Genomic DNA, 20,863 nt, shown 5'->3' with positions numbered 1-20,863 from the left:
AGGGGATAAGGGCAATTGTCTTACATGGGGATCTGCATTTATACTCTACATGTTATCTGAGAATCTTGATTGTGTTCTTTCTTTTCATAATAACTCTACATTGTTGATGTTAAATTAAATGATTAATAATTTATCACCTTGAGTTTTGTACCTTTATTATATATTTATATGTGTATCCACTTATATTTAATTTATATTTATAATCTTACCTTTTCACTTCACTTAAAACTTAGAAAACAAGCTCATATTAACTTTTTTAATTTATTTATTTTAATTAGAGGCTAATTACTTTACAATATTATATTGGTTTTGCCATACATCAACATGAATCCACCACGGGTGTACACATGTTCTCAATCCTGAAACCCCCCATCCCACCTCCCTCCCCATACCATCCCTCTGGGTCATCCCAGTGCACCAGCCCCAAGCATCCTGAATCCTGCATCAAACCTGGACTGTAGATTCGTTTCTTAAACTTGACTTTTTTTTTTTTTTTTTAAGTGGCAAGCTAATAAATAGTATAAAATGTTATTGTACTATGTACTAAAGCATTTTTTTAAAATTCTGGTTGTTTTTGAAAACCCAAAATTATTTTTAAAAACAAATAAATATTATTAATTCTTTCTAATTTTTTCACTTGGATTTTCATACAAATTTATGTAACTGACTTCAGATATATTTAAAATAATGGAATAATGAGACTCAATAATCTGCTCATGATCTTTATCCCTTCTGAGTAGCTTACTTCCATTATTCATGAGCCAGGGGAGTGATCTTTGAATAAAGTATACACTCCTGTGGTCAGAAGAACATGTAAGTAAGAAGATAACCATTCCTTGTCCCTTTCCTCAAATGATATTCCCAAAAAGGCATTTCATATTACTTGCTGCAATATGACTTTGAGTATTGACTCCTTTTGAATTTTAAAAGTATTTGGTTGAAATGTCTTATATATTCATCAACATTGATTATGAACAGTCATCATAATAGGAATATTTCCCCTGGGATGATATCAGAGCAGAAATTTTCTATTGTTTCTCAATGATTCCTATACAGGAACAAAATTATAAATGAAAATGTTTACTAAATTTGACAGTGTCAAATTGTCTTTCTAGATAATCTGGCTCTTGTTTTTTTTTTTTTTTTTTTAATGAAACAAAAAAATTATGAGTCAGTCGTTTTCCTGTGGTTACCTAAATGAAATAGGCAAAAGTTTAATTTAAATTAAGTTTAGCATACTTTGGCCCTTATAAAATTATTAATTTATTTCTAAACTAGATCCATGTTTTATTTTGCTATAAATTTCTATTTTATACTTTATTAGATATTTCAATACAGTAAGTTGCTTAAAATCCTTTCTCATTAATGGCATCCCATATACTATAAATGTATGTATTAATTAAAACATAAATCCATTGATTAAAACAAATAGGCTAAATTTTTTGTTTCTGACTATATGTCAAATATTTTTAAGGGTTGAATGGCTTTGCATATCATTTTCCTAAGTTAAAAGTATTTGTTATAAAGCAACTGTACTCTCAGGAAAAAACAAACTAGAGATACTTAAGGGAGATAGTTTATCTAATGGAAATTACATATGTTTATGTGGTTGAATTAGCTGATTCAAAGTAAGATCAAATGTGTGTGATTTATCTAATTTTTAAGTTACTTTCAACCTGCTGACAAGCTGTGACCAAACATTGCTTAAGAACTGTTCAAGAAACTTAATCAGTGGCTCAGATGGCAAAGAACCTTCCTGCAATGTGGAAGAGCTGGGTTCAATCCCTGTGCTAGCAAACCACTCCAGTATTCTTTCCTGGAGAATCACCATGGACAGAGGAGCCTGGTAGACTATGGTCCTGCCAATGGGGTTGTAAAGATTCAAACACAGCTGAGCAACTATGCACTCACACACAGTCTCAAAACTATATAAATATATATAAGCTGGAAAATAAAAATGGCCTGAAAATTCATTCTCAAAAAACATTTAGTAAAGTATTAAATATACAAAATAGAAAATAAAATTATAAATAAGTATTTCATCATAATGTATTTGTTTATATGTTGATGTAGAACATTATTTATGAAATAATTTAAATACAAGTTAAAGTGTTAGTCGCTCAGACATGTCCTACTATTTGCGACCCCATGGACTGCAGTCCATCAGTCGCCTCTGCCCATGGGATTCTCCAGGCAAGAGTACTGGAGTGGGTTGCCATTTCCTTCTCCAGGGGATCTTCCTGACCCAGGAATTGAAACTGGATCTCCTACATTGCAGGCAGATTCTTTACCATCTTAACCAACAGGGAAGTTCCCATTTAAATAACAAACTGTCATAAAATTGTATGTAGAGCTATATGTTTTAGAAATGATGCAAAGTCAAGAAGTCTCCAGGGCTTGTCATGAATAGCAAAGAAGAAAAGTGTGGGATGGAAAATGAAAGAGAAAAGAATAAAGTCTTATTTTGACAGTTTGACAGATAAATATTGAATTGACTTTCTTTTATATATTTGACTATCTTTCATGATATAATCTAGAGGAAAGTAAGAGTTGAGAGGTGACTATTTTGAAATAAACTGATTTTAAGCCTTATTGGACTAATGATTGTTACTGAACCATTCACCAACAAAGAACAACTTGAAAGTGATTTAATGACACAAAAAAATCTGCTTCCAACACATGAAATGAGGCAATGGCAATGTCTCTGATTTGCAGATTATATTTATCCACACAGTGATTCAAGGAACCCAACTCTTTTTATCTTGTGTTTTTACATTGCTGTCACATTTCTGTAGGTCCTTGCCATCTTTTTCCCTAGTCAGGAGAAGGAAAGAGAGAATTATAAGAAAGTCCAACTTCTAAAAATCAGGTCCCACAAATGCAAATTGCAAAGGTGCCTCTGCCCAACATAACAGGATGCCATGAAATTCCACATATCTCTATATCTGAAAGTGTGTAGAAAAGACATAGAAGATGAAAACAAAGAAGCAGCAGAGTCAGTACCTGAGACCCCAGCGGGAAGCAGAGCCTCAGCCTCAGAGAACCTGATAGCAGCAGCTGGCACCTCTAAGTGGCCTCATGACGCTGGCCTCCCAGCCTCAGAATTGCCCAAAGGCAAAGGTAGCGAGCATGGGTTTTGTTCCTCCAGACATGTGGACACAACTCCAGCCCCCATCTGCAGTGGCAGAGAACCTGCAAACCTGATGACAGATACAGCAGGGGTATTCACGTGACCTCAGCTAACCCCACAAACTCTCCACCTTTCCTCATGGTGGCAAAGCGTGCATCTCAGGAGATCCCATGTGTGGCAGAAGAGCCCACCATCTCAGTGCCTCAGGCAGTGAATCAACAAGAGTGGCAGCAGTGAAGCATCAATGACCCTGGAGGCATAGGGTACACCTCTGACAGATGTGGTAGAAGCTGTAAAGTGCTACCTCTCATATACAATCAGAGGAAGCTCAGATAAGATAAAGCAAGAACTATCTCAACTCCTACTGGAAAACAGATTTCTAATCTAATCTGTCGAATCCTTAGAATCCTGTAGAAAGATGTTTGAGATTTCTAATGTGCCAACAGAGTAACAACTTATTACCATGAAGAACCACAGCAACACAGCATCACAAAAGGAAAATGACTGTTCTCTAGAAACCAAACTTAAAAGCTATGAAACACTGTAATACAACTGATAGAGAACTCAAAAGAACTGTCATAAAAAAAACTAAACAAAGTCACAGGAAAACAACAAGCAAACAAAAAACAGTTCAATGAGCTAAGAAACAAATTTAACAAACAGGAGTATTTTACCAAAGAGATTGAGTTTGATCTCAATCTCAAAGAATTTCAATCTCTGCAAAAGGACACAACAAATTCTGGAGGTGAAAAATTAAATAAACAAGATGAAGAGTACATTTGAAAGCATTAGAAACACAGAAGACCATATGGAAAAGAGAATCACTGAGCAGGAAGACAAAAGTCTAGACTTGCCACAAATAGAAGAGGAAAGAGGATCAAAATATTTTTATTTTTTATTTATTTATTTTACTTTACAATATTGTATTGGTTTTGCCATACATCAACATGCATCCACCACAGGTGTACACGTGTTCCCCATCCTGAACCCCCCTCCCATCTCCCTCCCCATACATACAATACAGTATACTAACGCATATATATGGAATTTAGAAAGATGGTAACAACAACCCTGTATGTGAGACAGCAAAAGAAACACACATGTATAGAACAGTCTTTTGGACTCTGTGGGGGGGGGGGGTGGTGATTTGGGAGAATGGCATTAAAACATGTATGATATCATATAAGAAACAAATCGCCAGTCCATGTTCAATGCAGGATACAGGAAGCTTGGGGCTGGTGCACTGGGATGACCCAAAATATTTAAAAAAATGAGGAAATTATACAAGAACTATCTCTTTTAAGAACAACTTTAGGGCAATGGTGTTCCAGGAGGAGGGGAGTAGGAGAAGGAAGCAGAAAGTGTATGTCAAAAACTTAGTAGCTGAGAAGTTCCCAACCATGAGAAGGAACTGGATATAAAACTCCATGAAGCTAAGAGAACACCTAGTTATCTCAATGTAAAAAGAACATTTCTAGGACATATTATATTAAAACTGTCAAAAGTTAATGACAAAGGAAGAATTTTAAAGGCAGCCAGGTGAAAATGGATACCAACCTACAAATTAATGCCTATTTAGACAATCAACATATTTCTCAGCAGAAATTCTACAGGCCTTTAGGGAATTGAATGTCATTCCCCAAATACTGACAAATAAAAGCTGTCACCCAAGAATATTCTACTCAGCAAAGTTATCCCTTATGTATAAAGGAGAAATAAAGGCTTTTACAGACAAACAAAAGTTGAGGGTGTTCATCACCACTAGATCTGCCTCACACAAATTGAATGGATCTCTAGATCCTTGAAATGAAATGAAAACTTGAAATGAAAACACAAAATTACAGGACATTTTGAGTCAAGTGATGAACAGACAGAAATAGAAAATTGTAAATCTATATCAGAATACGTTTTTTCAACATTTTATTACAGCATAACAGTTAAAAGAGAAAAGAAAAAAAAAAAAAGCCAAAAAAATGCCCACTTCAATTTGGTTACAAACTCACAACATAAAAAGGGATAATTTGAGACAACAAAAGCAAAAATGGGCAAGGGAAAAAGAATGAAACATTTAAAGGTAATGAAGATAAGATGCTATCAGCAGGAAAAAACACTGATATTGAAACATCTTTTGAAGCTACAGTATAACCATAAAACATAAATCTAAATTACAGAGATGAAAGCGCACACACACACACACACACAGACTGAGAACAACATCACAGAAAACCACCAAATAAAAATGTCAGCAAGAAGCATGAGTTAAAAAGAAGAAATGGAAGTATGGAGCACCAGAAAATAAAAGATAAAAGGGCACCAGTAAATCTTCATCTATCCATATTCACCCTAAATATAAATGGATTGATCATGAATCAAAAGACACAGAGTGGTTAAACTGATCTGAAAACAATACCCAAGTATATACTGACTCCAGGAGTCTCATCTGAGCTCTCAGGGCAAACATAGCCTCAATGTGAAATGACTGAAGGTGATACTCTGAGAAAATGACAGCCAAGCAAAACCGCAGCAAGCACACTCAGGTCAAACAAAATAGACTTCAAGTCAAAAAACATGAATGGTGTATAACTATGAAGAGAAAAATTCATTAAAAGATGTAACAGTCATTAATATGTAGGTACCTAATATAGAAGGTTATTATGAAACTAATAACCAAAGGAGAATTTAGTAGTAAACTAAGAATAGAGTGCTTAGTTGAATTAGGCCATGAAGTATTTACACACCGCCCATCACCCTCCTCAAATAAACACGATGCACTTAAACCTATTCACATGTATCAATTATATGAGAGGAGACAAGTCATAACAAGGTAAGCATACTGGCAAGTGTGCTTGAACAAACCAAGATAAAGCTTAAACAAAGCACCTCGTTTAAACCTAGAAGATTTCACGTATTATGAATATCTTGAAGTAAACCTAGCCCATAACTCTATTACCAATTAAATAACCAAAATAAGATAAAATAAAACATTCACCCTCTACTCTAAATTACAGGAGATAGAAAGTTTAAACATGGTGCTATAGAGAAGGTACCACAAGGGAACAGTGAAAGAAAAAGTAAAGTACAAAAAAGCAATGATTACCCCTTGTACCTTTTGCATAATGAATTAACTAGCAAAGGCTTAACAAAACGAATTTTAGCTAAGTAAGCCGAACAGTTTACCAAGAACCAACTCATCTATGTGGCAAAGTAGTGAGAAGATTTGTAAGTAGAGGTGACATACCCAATGAGCCTGGTGATAGCTGATTGTTCAGCTTTAAAAATACCAAAAAATCCAAATAAATAAATAAATCCCACTGTATGTTTAAAAGTTAGTCTAAAAGGTACAGCCTTTTAGAAACGCATGCAACCTTAACTAGAAAGTGAGATCCAACAACACCATAGTAGGCCTAAAAGCAGCCACCAATTAAGAAAGCGTTAAAGCTCAACAATAAAATAACATTAATCCCAATAATAGGAGAAGACAGTGACACCCCACTCCAGTACTCTTGCCTGGAAAATCCCATGGATGGAGGAGCCTGGTAGGCTGCAGTCCATGGGGTTGCAAAGTGTCGGATACGACTGAGTGACTTCACTTTCACTTTCATGTATTGGAGAAGGAAATGGCAACCCACTCCAGTGTTCTTGCCTGGAGAATCCCAGGGATGGGGGAGCCTGGTGGGCTGTGGTCCATTGGGTCGCACAGAGTCGGACATGACTGAAGTGACTTAGCAGCAGCAGCAGCAATCCCAATAATAAATAACCAATTCCTCGTCCTAATACTGGACTAATCTATTGAAAAATAGAAGTAATAATGTTAATAGGAGTAACAAGAAGTACCTTCTCCTTGCATAAGTTTAAGTCAGTATCTGATAATACGCTGACTATTAACAGTGAATAAAGATAACCCAATGATAAACAATTTATTAGCTATACTGTTAATCCAACGCAGGAATGCACTCAAAGAAAGATTAAAATAAGTAAAAGGAACTCGGCAAACATAAACCCCACCTGTTTACCAAAAACATCACCTCCAGCATCCCCAGTATTGGAGGCACTGCCAGCCCAGTGACAATGGTTAAAGGGCTGTGGTATCCTGACCATGCAAAGATAGCATAATCATTTGTTCTCTAAATAAGAACTTGTATGAATGGCCACATGAGGGTTTTACTGTCTCTTACTTCCAACCAGTGAAATTGACCTTCCCGTGAAGAGGCAGGAATAGACTATTAAGACGAGAAGACCCTATGGAGCTTTAACTAACTAGTCCAAAGAAAATAAACTCAACCACCAGGGGATAATAACACTCTTTATGGACTAACAGTTTCAGTTGGGGTGACCTCGGAGAACAAAAAATCCTCTGAGCGATTTTAAAGACTAGACCCGCAAGTCAAATCACATTATCGCTTATTGATCCAAAAATTTGATCAACAGAACAAGTTACCCTAGGGATAACAGCGCAATCCTATTCAAGAGTCCATATTGACAATAGGGTTTATGACCTCTATGTTGGATCAGGACATCCCAATGGTGCAACCGCTATCAAAGTTTCGTTTGTTCAACAATTAAAGTCCTACGTGATCTGAGTTCAGACCGGAGCAATCCAGGTCGGTTTCTATCTATTATGCATTTCTCCCAGTACAAAAGGACAAGAAAAATAAGGCCAACTTCAAATAAGCACTTTAAATCAATTAATGATTTCATCTCAATTAATTCCACAAACAGACCCTGACCTAGAAAAAGGCTCAGTTAAGGTGGCAGAGCCTGGTAATTGCATAAAACTTAAACCTGTATAATCAGAGATTCAAATCCTCTCCTTAACAAAATGTTTATAATTGATATTCTGATGCTAATCATTCCCATTCTCCTAGCTGTGGCATTTCTTACACTGGTAGAGTAAAAAGTTCTAGGGTATATGCAATTCTGAAAAGGCCCAAATGTTGTAGGCCCATATGGCCTACTTCAACCCATTGCTGATGTAATTAAACTTTTCAGCAAAGAACCACTATGGCCTGCCACATCCTCAATCTCAGTATTTATCCTAGCACCCATCCTGGCCCTAAGCCTAGCCCTAACCATATGAATTCCTCTACCCATACCCTACCCCTTCATCAGAATAAACCTAGGAGTCCTATTTATACTAGCCATATCAGGCTTAGCTGTATATTCCATCCTGTGATCAGGCTGAGCCTCCAATTCAAAATACACAGTAATTGGAGCCTTACAAGCAGTACCGCAAACAATCTCATATGGAGTCACATTAGCAATTATTCTGCTATCAGTCCTCCTAATAAGTGGATCCTTTACCCTCTCAACCCTAATCATCACACAAGAGCAAGTATAACTAATCTTTCCAGCATGACCCTTAGCAATAATATGATTTATCTCAATACTAGCAGAAACAAACTGAGCTCCATTTGACCTTACCGAAGGAGAAGCAGAACTAGTCTCAGGCTTTAATGTAGAATATGCAGCAGGAGCATTCACCCTATTTTTCCTAGCAGAATATGCAAACATCACTATAATAAATATTTTTACAATAATCCTATTCCTAGAGGCATTTCATAATCCATGCATACCAGAACTATACACAATCAACTTCACCATCAAGTCACTGCTACTCACAATTTCTTTCCTATGAATTTGAGCATCCTATTCCTTTATGATCAACTAATACACCTACTATGAAATAATGTTTCTACCCCTAACACTAGCCCTATGTATGTAACATACATCACTACCCATTCTCCTATCAAGCATCCCCCCACAAACATGAGAAATATGTCTGATAAAAGAGTTACTTTGATAGAGTAAATAATAGAGGTTTAAAGCCTCTTATTTCTAGAACTATAGGAATTGAACCTACTCCTAACAACCCAAAACTCTTTGTCCTCCCAATTAGACCAAATTCTGATAGTAAAGTCAGCTAATTAAGCTATTGGGCCCATACCTGGAAAATGTTGGTTTATATCCTTCCTGTACTAATAAACCCAATTATCTTTATCATTATCCTATCAACTATCATACTAGGAACTATCATTTTCATAATCGGCTCCCATTGACTACTCATCTGAATTGGATTTTAAATAAATATGCTTGCTATTATCCCCATTATAATAAAACAATACAACCCATGAGCCAAAGAAGCATCAACCAAATACTTTCTAACCCAATCAACAGCTTCAATATTACTAATAATAGCCATTATCATTAACTTAATATTCTCAGGCCAATGAACTGTAATAAAATTACTTAACCCAACAGCATCCATACTCATAACAATAGCTCTCACCATAAAACTAAGAATAGCCCCATTCCACTTCTGAGTCCCAAAAGTAGCACAGGGCATCTCCTTATCATCTGGCCTAATCTTGCTTACCTGACAAAAACTAGCACCCATATCCGTACTTTGTCAAATTTCCCCAACCATCTACCTAAACCTAGTCCTAACCTTATCCATTCTATCAATTATAATTGGAGGTTGAGGGGGACTAAATCAAACCCAACTACAAAAAATTATGGCCTACTCATCAATTGCCCATATAGGCTGAATAACAGCAGTCCTACTATATAACCCCACTATAATACTACTAAACTTGGGCATCTACATTATCATAACCTCTACCATATTCACACTATTTATAGCCAACTCAACCACCACCACCCTATCACTATCAACACATGGAATAAAGCACCTGTTATGACCGTCCTAGTTCTTGTCACCCTCCTATCAATAGGAGGACTTCTCCTACTCTCAGGATTTATACCAAAATGAATAATTATTCAATAAATGACAAAAAATAATAGTATCATCTTACCCATCCTTATAGCAATTACAGCACTACTAAACTTATACTTTTATATATGACTCCAAACAACATAAAAATAAATGACAATTCTCCACCACAAAACAAATAACCCTCCTACCAACAATAGTTGTACTATCTACCGTACTACTACCACTCACACCAATCCTATCAGTACTAGAATAGGAATTTAGGTTATACAGACCAAGAGCTTTCAAAGCCCTAAGCAAGTACAGTTTACTTAATACCTGACAAGGATTGCAAGACTACATCTTACATCAATCGAATGCAAATCAACTACTTTAATTAAGCTAAATCCTCACTAGATTGGTGGGCTCTACCCTCAAGAAATTTTAGTTAACAGCTAAGTACCCTAATCAACTGGCTTCAATTCTCTTCTCAAGAAAAAAAAAAGGCAGGAGAATCCCCAGCAGAATTGAAGCTGCTTCTTTGAATTTGAAATTCAACATGTAAATTCACCACAGGACTTGGTAAAAAGAGGAATTAAACCTCTGTCTTTAGATTTACAGTCTAATGCTTTACTCAGCCATTCTACCCATGTTCAGTAACCACCGATTATTCTCAACTAATCGTAAAGATATTGGTACCCTATACCTATTATTTGGTGCCTGAGCCGACATAGTAGAAACAGCCCTAAGCCTGCTGATTTGTGCTGAACTAGGTCAACCTGGAACCTTGCTCAGAGATGACCAGATTTATAACATAATTGTAACTGCACACGTGTTTGTAATAATCTTCTTTATAGAGATGCCAATCATAATTGGAGTGTTTGATAACTGATTAGTTAATCTAATAATTGGCTCCCCCGACATAGCATTTCCCTGAATAAATAACATGAGCTTCTGACTTCTCCCCACTTCTTTCCTACTACTTCTAGCATCATCTATAGTCGAAGCTGGGGCAGGAATAGGCTGAACTGTGTACCCTCCTCTAGCCAGCAACCTAGCCCATGAAGGAGCCTCAGTAGACCTAACCATTTTTTCTTTGCACCTGGTGGGTGTCTCCTCAATTTCAGGGGCTATTAACCTCATCACAACAATTATTAATATAACCCCCTCTGCAGTATCACAATATCAAACTCCCCTGTTCGTGTGATCCATGCTAATTACTGCTGTATTATTACTCCTCTCACTCCCTGTATTAGCAGCTGGTATTACAATATTATTAACATACTAGAATCTAAATACAACATTCTTTGACCCAGCAGGAGAAGGGGAGCGCATCCTGTACCAACACTTATTCTGATTCTTCGGACACCCTGAGGTATATATTCTTATTTTACCCAGATTTGGAATAATTTCCCATATTGTAACTTTTTATCAGGAAACAAAGAGCCATTTGGATATATGGGAATGGTCTGAGGTATGATATCAATTGGGTTCTTAGGATTTATCGTATGAGCTCACCATATGTTCACAGTTGGAACAGACGTTGACCCATGGGCCTACTTCACATCAGCTACTATAATTATTGCTATCTCAACTGGAGTAAAAGTCTTTAGTTGATTGGCAACACTTCACGGGGGTAACATTAAATGATCTCCCACTATAATATGAGCCCTAGGCTTCATTTTCCTTTTTACAGTAGGAGGCTTAACTGGAATTGTTCTAGCCAACTCTTCCCTTGACATTGTTCTCCACGACACATATTATGTAGTCACACATTTCCATTATGTATTATCAATAGTGGCTGTGTTTGCTATTAGAGGAGTATTTTTGCATTGATTCCCATCCACTATTCCCAGGCTACACCCTTAACACTACATGAGCCAAATCCATTTTGTGATTATATTTGTAGGTGTAAATATAATCTTCTTCCCACAACACTTCTTAGGGCTATCTGGTATACCATGACACTATTCTGATTACCCAGATGCACATACAATACGAATCACCATTTCATCCATAGGTTCATTTATCTCTTTAACAGCAGTTATACTAATAATCTTCATTATCTGAGAGGTATTCACATCTAAGTGAGAAGTCTTGACTGTAGATTTAACTACAACAAATTTAGAGTGATTAAATGAATGCCCTCCACCATACCATACATTTGAAGAACCTACATATGTCAACTTAAAATAAGAAAGGAAGGAATCAAACCCTCTATTACTGGTTTCAAGCCAACATCATAGCCACTATGTCTTTCTCAATTAATGAGATGTTAGTAAAATATTACATAACTTTGTCAAAGTTAAGTTATAGGTAAAAACCCTATACATCTCATATGGCATACCCCATACAACTAGGCTTCCAAGATGCAACATCACCCATTTATAGAAAAATTATTGCATTTTCATGAACACATACTAATAAATGTCTTTTTAATTGGCTTGCTAGAACTTTACATTATTTCACTAATATTAACAACAAAACTAACTCATGCTAGCACAATAGATGCACAGGAGGTGGAAACAATTTGAACTATTCTGCCAGCCATTATCTTAATTTTAATTGCCTTTCCATCTTTACAAAATTTTTTATATAATAGATGAGATTAACAATCTTCCCCTTACAGTAAAAACTATAGGACATCAATGATATTGAAGTTATGAATATACAGATTATGAAGACTTAAGCTTTGACTCCTATGTAATTCCAACATCAGAATTAAAAGCAGGAGAACTAAGGTTACTAGAAGTAGACAGCTGGGTTGTACTACCGATAGAAATAACAATTCAAATATTAATTTATTCTGAAGATGTACTACACTCACAAGCTGTGACTTCTTTAGGATTAAAAACAGATGCAATCCTGGGTTGTCTATATCAAACAACCCTCATGTCAACCCGACCAGGCTTATATTACGGACAATGTTCAGAGATCTGCAGATCAAATCATAGTTTCATGCCCATTGTTCTTGAACTAGTCCCACTAAAATACTTTGAAAAATGATCTGCATCGATACTATAAAATCGTCAAGAAGTTAAATTAGCACTAACCTTTTAAGTTAGAGATTGAAAGTATAATGCTCTCCTTGACAACATGCCACAACTAGACACATCAACATGATTTACAATAAACCTATCAATATTTCTAGTTCTTTTTATTATTTTTCAACTAAAAATCTCAAAATAGTTTTTATTATAACCCAGAACCAACATTAACCAAAACACAAAAACAAAGCACTCTTTGAGAAACAAAATGAACGAAAATCTATTTGCCTCTTTCATTACCCCTGTAATTCTAGGCCTCCTCCTTGTTACTCTTATCATCATATTCTCTAGCTTATTATTCCCAACATCAAATTGATTAGTAAATAACTGCCTCATTTCTCTCCAACAATGAATGCTCCAACTTGTATAAAAACAAATAATGGGAATTCACAACATCAAAGGGCACACATGGACATTAATACTAATGTCCTTAATCCTATTTATTGGATCAACAAATCTACTAGGCCTTCTACCTCACTCATTTATACCAATCACACAACTATCAATGAACCTGGGCATAGCCCTCCCCCTATGAACAAGGGCTGTAATTAAAGGCTTCTGCAACAAAACTAAAGCATCACTTGCTCACTTTTTACCACAAGGAACACCAACCCCATTAATTCCAATACTAGTTATCATCAAAACTATCAGTCTTTTCATTTAACCAATAGCCCTAGCCACACGACTAACAGCCAATATTACTGCAGGACATTTACTAATTCACCTAATTGGAAGCACCATAACAGCTCTTATTACATTTATTATTCTAGTCTTACTAACAATTCTTGAATTTGTAGTAGCTATAATTCAAGCCTACGTATTTACTCCCTTAGTTAGTTTTATAATACATAATGACACACCAAACCCACGCCTATCATATAGTAAACCCAAGTCCTTGACCCCTTATTGGAGCCCTATCAGCCCTCTTAATAACATCCAGCCTAATTATATGATTTCACTTCAACTCGATTGCTCTATTAATACTTGGCTTAACAACAAATATACTCACAATATGTCAATGGTGACGAGATATTGTCCGAGAGATCACCTTTCAGGGACATCACACTCCAACCGTCCGAAAAGGCCTCCATTATGGAATGATCCTTTTCATTATCTCTGAAGTCTTATTCTTTACTGGGTTTTTCTGAGCATTCTAACACTCCAGTCTCGCCCCTACACCTGAGCTGGGCATCTGCTGACCCCCAAAAGGCATTCATCCACTTAAACTCCCAGAAGTCCCACTACTTAACACTTTGCCCTACTAGCCTCAGGAGTCTCTATTGCCTGGGCCCATCACAGACTTATAGAAGGAAACCACAATCACATATTACAAGCTCTATTTATTACTATTTCACAAGGTATGTATTTCACATTATTACAAGCCTCAGAATACTATGAAGCACCTTTTACCATCTCAAATGGGGTTTATTGTTCAACCTTTTTCATAGTCACGGTTTCCACGGCCTCCACGTTGTTATTGGATCTACTTTCCTAATTGTCTGCTTCCGCCAACTGAAATTCCACTTCACTTCCAACCACTACTTAGGCTTTGAAGCTGTCGCCTGATATTGACACTTTGTAGACATAGTATGCGGAGAAGGCAATGGAACCCCACTCCAGTACTCTTGCCTGGAAAATCCCATGGACGGAGGAGCCTGGTAGGCTGCAGTCCATGGGGTTGCTAAGAGTCTAACGCGACTGAGCGACTTCACTTTCACTTTTCACTTTCATGCAGGGGAGAAGGAAATGGCAACCCACTCCAGTGTTCTTGCCTGGAGAATCCCAGGGACGGGGGAGCCTAGTGGGCTGCCATCTATGGGGTCGCACAGAGTCGGACACGACTGAAGCGACTTAGCAGCAGCAGCAGACATAGTATGACTCTTCCTCTGTGTATCTATCTATTGATGAAGTTCATTTTCTTTTAGTATTAACTAGTACAACTGACTTCCAATCAGTTAGTTTTGGTCTTGTCTGAAAAAGAATAATAAACCTAATACTAGCCCTCCTAACTAACCTCATGCTAGCTACGCTACTTGTCATTATTGCATTCTGACTTTCCCAACTAAATGTTTTCAGAAAAAACAAGTCCATGTGACTGTGGATTCGACCCCATGGGATCAGCTTGCCTACCTTTCTCCATAAAATTTTTCCTAGTAGCCATCACAATTCTCCTCTTTGATCTGGAAATTGCACTCCTTTTACCACTACCCTGGGCCTCACAAACAAAGAACCTAAACACAATGCTCACCATAGCCCTCTTCCTAATCCTACTATTAGCCATAAGCCTAGCCTACGAATGAACTCAAAAAGGACTAGAATGAACTTAGTATGATATTTAGTTTAAAACAAAATAAATGATTTTGACTCATTAGATTATGATTGAATTCATAATTACCAAATGTCTCTAGCATACATAAACATTATAATAGCATTCACTGTATCCCTTGCAGGACTATTATTATACCGATCCCACCTAATATCATCTCTTCTATGCCTAGAAGAAATAATATTATCTCTATTTGTTATGGCCACCCTAATAATCTTAAACTCACATTTTACCTTAGCTAATATATTACCTATCATCTTGCTGGTCTACGCAGCCTGTGAAGCAGTACTAGGCTTATCCCTACTAGTAATAGTATCAAACACATATGGTACTGATTATGCACAAAACCTTAATCTACTCCAAAGCTAAAATATATTATCCCCACAGTAATACTTATACCCCTAACCTGACTATCAAAAGGTAATATAATCTGGATTAATTCTACAACCCATAGCCTGCTAATCACCCTCACAAGCCTACTCCTCATACATCAATTTAGTGACAACAGCCTCAACATTTTGCTAGTTTTCTTCTCCAAATCTCTATCAACACCACTATTAATCCTAACCATGTGGCTCCTTCCCCTAATATTAATAGCTAGCCAACATGGGAGAAGGCAATGGCACCCCACTCCAGTACTCTTGCTTGGAAAATCCCATGGACGGAGAAGCCTGGTAGGCTGCAATCCATGGGGTCGCTAAGAGTCAGACACGACTGAGCGACTTCACTTTCACCTTTCACTTTCATGCATTGGAGAAGGAAATGGCAACCCACTCCGGTGTTCTTGCCTGGAGAATCCCAGGGATGGATGAGCCTGGTGGGCTGCCATCTATGGGGTCGCACAGAGTTGGACACGACTGAAGTGCCTTAGCAGCAGCAGCAGCAGCCAACATCACCTATCAAAAGAAAATCTAACCCGACAAAACCTATACATCACCATACTAATCTTACTAAAGCTATTCCTAATCATAACCTTCACTGCCATAGAGCTAATCCTCTTTTGTATTCTATTTGAATCAACACTAGTCCCACCACTTATTATTATCACCCCATGGGGGAACCAAACAGAGCACCTAAATGCTGGCCTCTACTTCCTATTTTATACAGTAGCAGGTCCCTCCTGCTGCTGGTTTACACTAGTCTACATCCAAAACACCATAGGATCCCTGAATTTCCTAATACTTCAATACTGAGTACAACCAATACTTAGCTCCTGGTCAAATATCTTTTTGTGATTAGCATGCATAATAGCCTTCATAGTAAAAATACCACTATATGGCCTCCACTTTGACTACCCAAAGCCCATGTAGAAGCCCCCATTGCAGGCTCCATAATTCTTGCAGCAGTCCTACTGAAACTAGGAGGATATGGCAAACTATGAATTACAATACTCCTAAACCCAATAACCGACTTCATAGCATATCCATTTATTATGCTGTCCTTATGAAGTATAATCATGACTAGCTCAATTTGCCTTCCTCAAACAGACTTAAAATCACTCATTGCATACTCCTCTGTCAGCCACATGGCACTTGTATCATAGCCATTCTTATCCAAACACCTTGAAGGTACATAGGCCCTACAGCCTTAATAAGCGCCCACTGTCTTACATCCACCATACTTTTCTGCGTAGCAAACTCTTAACTACAAACGAATCCACAGCTGAACAATAATTCTAGCCTGAGGCCTATAAACATTCTTCCCACTAAGGCCACCTGATGACTCTTAGCAAGCTTGACTAATCTAGCTCTGCCCCCAACAATTAACCTAATCAGGGAACTATTTGTAGTAATATTGACTTTTTCATGATCCAACATCACAATTATTCTAATAGGAGCACATATAGTAATTACTGCCCTATACTCCCTGTATATGTTAATTACAACACAACGAGGTAAATACACCCACCACATCAGTAATATCACACCCTCCTTTACATGAGAGAATGTCATTATGTCATTACACATTTTACTCTTATTACTACTATAATAAGTAATTATAGTTATTAATAACTACATATATATATATATACCAAATATGAATAGATCTAAAGGGAAAATTGTCCCAATTCACTAATCCTAGGGAACTTTAGCATCCTAGTTATATCAGCAGAATAATTATACTGAGAGAAAATCAATAAGAAAATCATGACCTTAAATGAAATATTAGACCAGTGGATTTGGATGGGTTTATATAGAACATTCCATCCAAATGCATCATAGTGCATATTTTTTCTCAAATACTCATGGAAGGTTCTCAAGGATAGACTATATGGTAGGTTATGTAACAAGTCTCAGTAAATTTAAGAGGATTGAAATAATTTTAAACATAGTTTCTGATGACAATGGCACGAAACTAAAAATCAATTAAAAGAAGGCCAAAAATATCAAAAGTATATGGAGACTGAACAATATGTTAATGAACAACAATTGTGTCAAGGAAGAAATGAAAGGAGAAATAAAAAATACAAAAACTACCTGAAGACAAATCAAAGTATGACACACCAAACTCTTTAGGATGTAAAAAAAAAAAAAAAATATATATATATATATATATATATATATATATATATATGGAATGTTCATAGCAATACTGCCCTATCTCAATAAACAATAAAAAAAAATCAAGTAAGTCTAAACTTACTCTTAAATGAACTAGAAAAACAACAAAATAGAACAATGAGAAGCAGTCCCAAGATGGTGGAGGAATAGGATGTGGAGACCACTTTTTCCTTCTCAAATTCATCAAAAGATTATTTGAATGTGTACAACTTCTAGAAAACAACTTCTGAATGCTGGAGGACACCAGACAGCCAGATAGGCAGCCCAAATTCTTCAAAGGAAGTAGGATAGACTATAATAGATGAAAACAGTGACAAAGGATTTGGGACAGATACCCATTCTGGGAAGGAGTCATGAAGGAGGAGAAGTTTCCACACAATAGGGGACCCTTTCACAGGCAGTGCTGGTGGGGAGATTTGGAATCTCAGAGGCAACATAATTGGAAACAAACAAACAAAAAACACAAAATATGCACTTAAACTCAACTACCAGGTGATGGACAGGGAGGCCTGGTGTGCTGAGGTTCATGGTGTCGCAAAGAGTCGGACATGACTGAGCAACTGAACTGAACCAGTGGAGAAGTGGCTCAGAGATTCATGTCCACAAGCAGTGAGCGGGGGCTTGGTGTGGAGGCATAAGATGCATAATCCATCCTTAGGGTAAGTACTGGGCTTAAATGCCCTGAGGATAATCTGAAGGGCTTAATGTGAGATAGCTACACAAACCGTGGGATTGCCAGCGATAGATAAAAAGGACCATTCCCATGAAAAATCTCTAAGGAGGCATGGTGACCCTTGGAGCACTCACAGAACAAAGTATTGTACCCTGGCAAATACCAAAGGAGAGCAAACGGTTTGTCATCTACCACCTTCCCTCCCAGAGGCAGAAGGGCAGGTGTGCAGCAGCCAGAGGCAGAAGGCAAGGGGCTGCTGCAATCTCAGCCCCAGAGGCTGAATTTTCTGCCAAACTGTGAACAGGCTGCCTGTTGTAAACCAAGACTTCCTGGGATCCTGGGAGGTTCAAATCAACCAGGACCAGGAATGTCAGAGCCTGAGATCAGCACCCTAAAGGAGATATACAGCATAGCAGGGGCTGTGCCCTCGTGACACACCTAGGAAACTGAGCGGTCAGGACCAGGGAGGTTCATAACGTGTATGGCCCAACTGGGACGGTGCACTCACCAAGAACTTGCTCAAGGGCACAAAACGCACAACCCTTCTGTGACCTTATGGAGCACCCAAGCATCTGAGTGTCTTAGAACTGGGAAGTGCATTAAAGACAGGGCCCACTTCAGACAGTCCCCTTACAGAGCATGCAGGAGCTTGAATAGTGTGGACCCAGGAAGTACAAGATGACTCGGGCTGTGGTAAACCCAGTGAGTTCCATCCAAGGGGAGCACTCCTCGCACATGCCAGCAGAATTTGTTTGCAGTGTCCCTCTTTCTCCACAGCACAACTGAGCAAGTGAAGCCTGAGTAATTGGCTACCTTTGCTCCCTAGTGTCTGGAGGATATTATACACTGAAGAGATTTGTAAACAGAGGAAGCCAAAATAAGCAAAGAAGGGGAAACCACCTAGGAAGTAACAGGGGCAACACATTAAAATCCTGAAGTTAATGATGAGACTATGCATTTGAGGGGCAAATACATAAATTAAAGACAAGTACAAGCCAGAACAAGGGACTATCTGAAACTGAACTGACCCAACACTGCTCACAGCAGCCCCAGAGAAATTCCTAGATATATTTTTACTATTATCACTTTTTCTTTACTTTTTAAAATTTTAGATCTTTATTTCTCCTCTAGGTTTCATTTTATAGCCTATTATTACTGTTCTAAAGAAAAAAACCATGAATTTTAAAAACAAATTTTATATATATATATATATATATATTAATTTTTAGGATTGATTTTGTTTCATTTTTTACATTGCATTTTTGAGAGTCTAATCGTTAATCTGGGTCTTTAATTTACCCCATTTGATATTTGTTATCAATTTTTTACCTTTAAAAACCTGATTTTTAGTATCCATTTTCACTTAGTGATTTGTCTACTGGATTGACTTCTCTTTCCCTTTGGCTCTCTTATTTCTCCTCCTAGTCATCTGTATCTCCCTCCTCCCTCTTTCTTCTCTATATAACTCTGTGAACCACTCTGTGTGTTCTTGGCTGTGGAGAGTTGCTTCAGCATTAACCTAGGTGCTTTGGTTTCTGTGCTGTGTGGATGGAGAAGTCTTGAGGTTAATGTAAGGGGGCGACTGAAACCCTGAGGCAGGAAGCTCAACTCCAGAACATTAGACCATCATAGAACACCTGACCATGGGGAACAAAAATAGGCAAAAGCCAACCCAAAAGTCTCTATACCTACACTGAATCCAAACTCGATGGCCCAAGATGCAGCAAGTTCCAGTGGAATACCCCCACATTGATTCTCCAGCAAACAGGAACACAACACTGAACATTAAAAGATGGACTGACCAAAGCCATACCAAACTCAAAGACACCTCAAAACTCTTTATTGGACACTTCATTGCACTCCAGAGAAAAGAGATCCAGATCCACTCATCAGAAAGACACAAATTCCCCCAATCAGGTAAACTTGACAAGCCACTGGTCCAATCACAACCACAGGGAGGAGACTTCACAATAAAGAGGAACCATGCCCCCAAGCCTGTAGAAAAAGGACCTCAAACACAGCAATCTAAACAAAATGAAAGCACAGAGAAATATACAACAGGCGAAGAAATATGATAAAAACCCATCAGTCCAAAACAAACAAACAAACAAAAAAGGAAGTGGAGGAGATAGGGAGTCTACCTGAAAAATAATTCAGAATACTGATAGTAAAGATGAGTCAAAATCTTGAAAAAGAATGGATTTACAGATAAGCAGACTGGTAACACAGACTGAGAAGATGCAAGATATGCTTAACAAGGACCTAGAAGAAATAAAGAGGAGTCAATCAATAACATACAATGCAATAACTAAGATCAAAAGCACTCTTGAGGGAACCAACAGCAGAATAAATGAGGCAAAAGAAAGGATAAGTGAGGTGGAAAGTAAAATGGTGGAAATAAATGAAGCATGATGTGG

At 37.4% G+C, this 20,863-nt stretch overlaps 1 long non-coding RNA gene across 1 annotated transcript in view; it reads right to left on the bottom strand.

The window, feature by feature from the left end:
- LOC129659956 (uncharacterized) overlaps positions 1–20,272 on the bottom strand; it is a 28,190-nt gene extending 7,918 nt beyond the window's left edge. Inside the window, exon 1 of the long non-coding RNA XR_008718255.1 lies at positions 20,135–20,272. This is a non-coding gene — a long non-coding RNA (uncharacterized LOC129659956). The remainder of the gene's footprint in view (positions 1–20,134) is intronic.
- Positions 20,273–20,863: the final 591 nt, after the last annotated feature.

Source organism: Bubalus kerabau, chromosome 9 (assembly GCF_029407905.1).
Source record: "Bubalus kerabau isolate K-KA32 ecotype Philippines breed swamp buffalo chromosome 9, PCC_UOA_SB_1v2, whole genome shotgun sequence".
In the NCBI taxonomy this organism is placed as follows: Eukaryota; Metazoa; Chordata; class Mammalia; order Artiodactyla; family Bovidae; genus Bubalus; species Bubalus kerabau.
The sequence above is the reverse complement of the archived record's forward strand: the minus strand, read 5'-3'. Positions and strand labels throughout refer to the sequence as shown.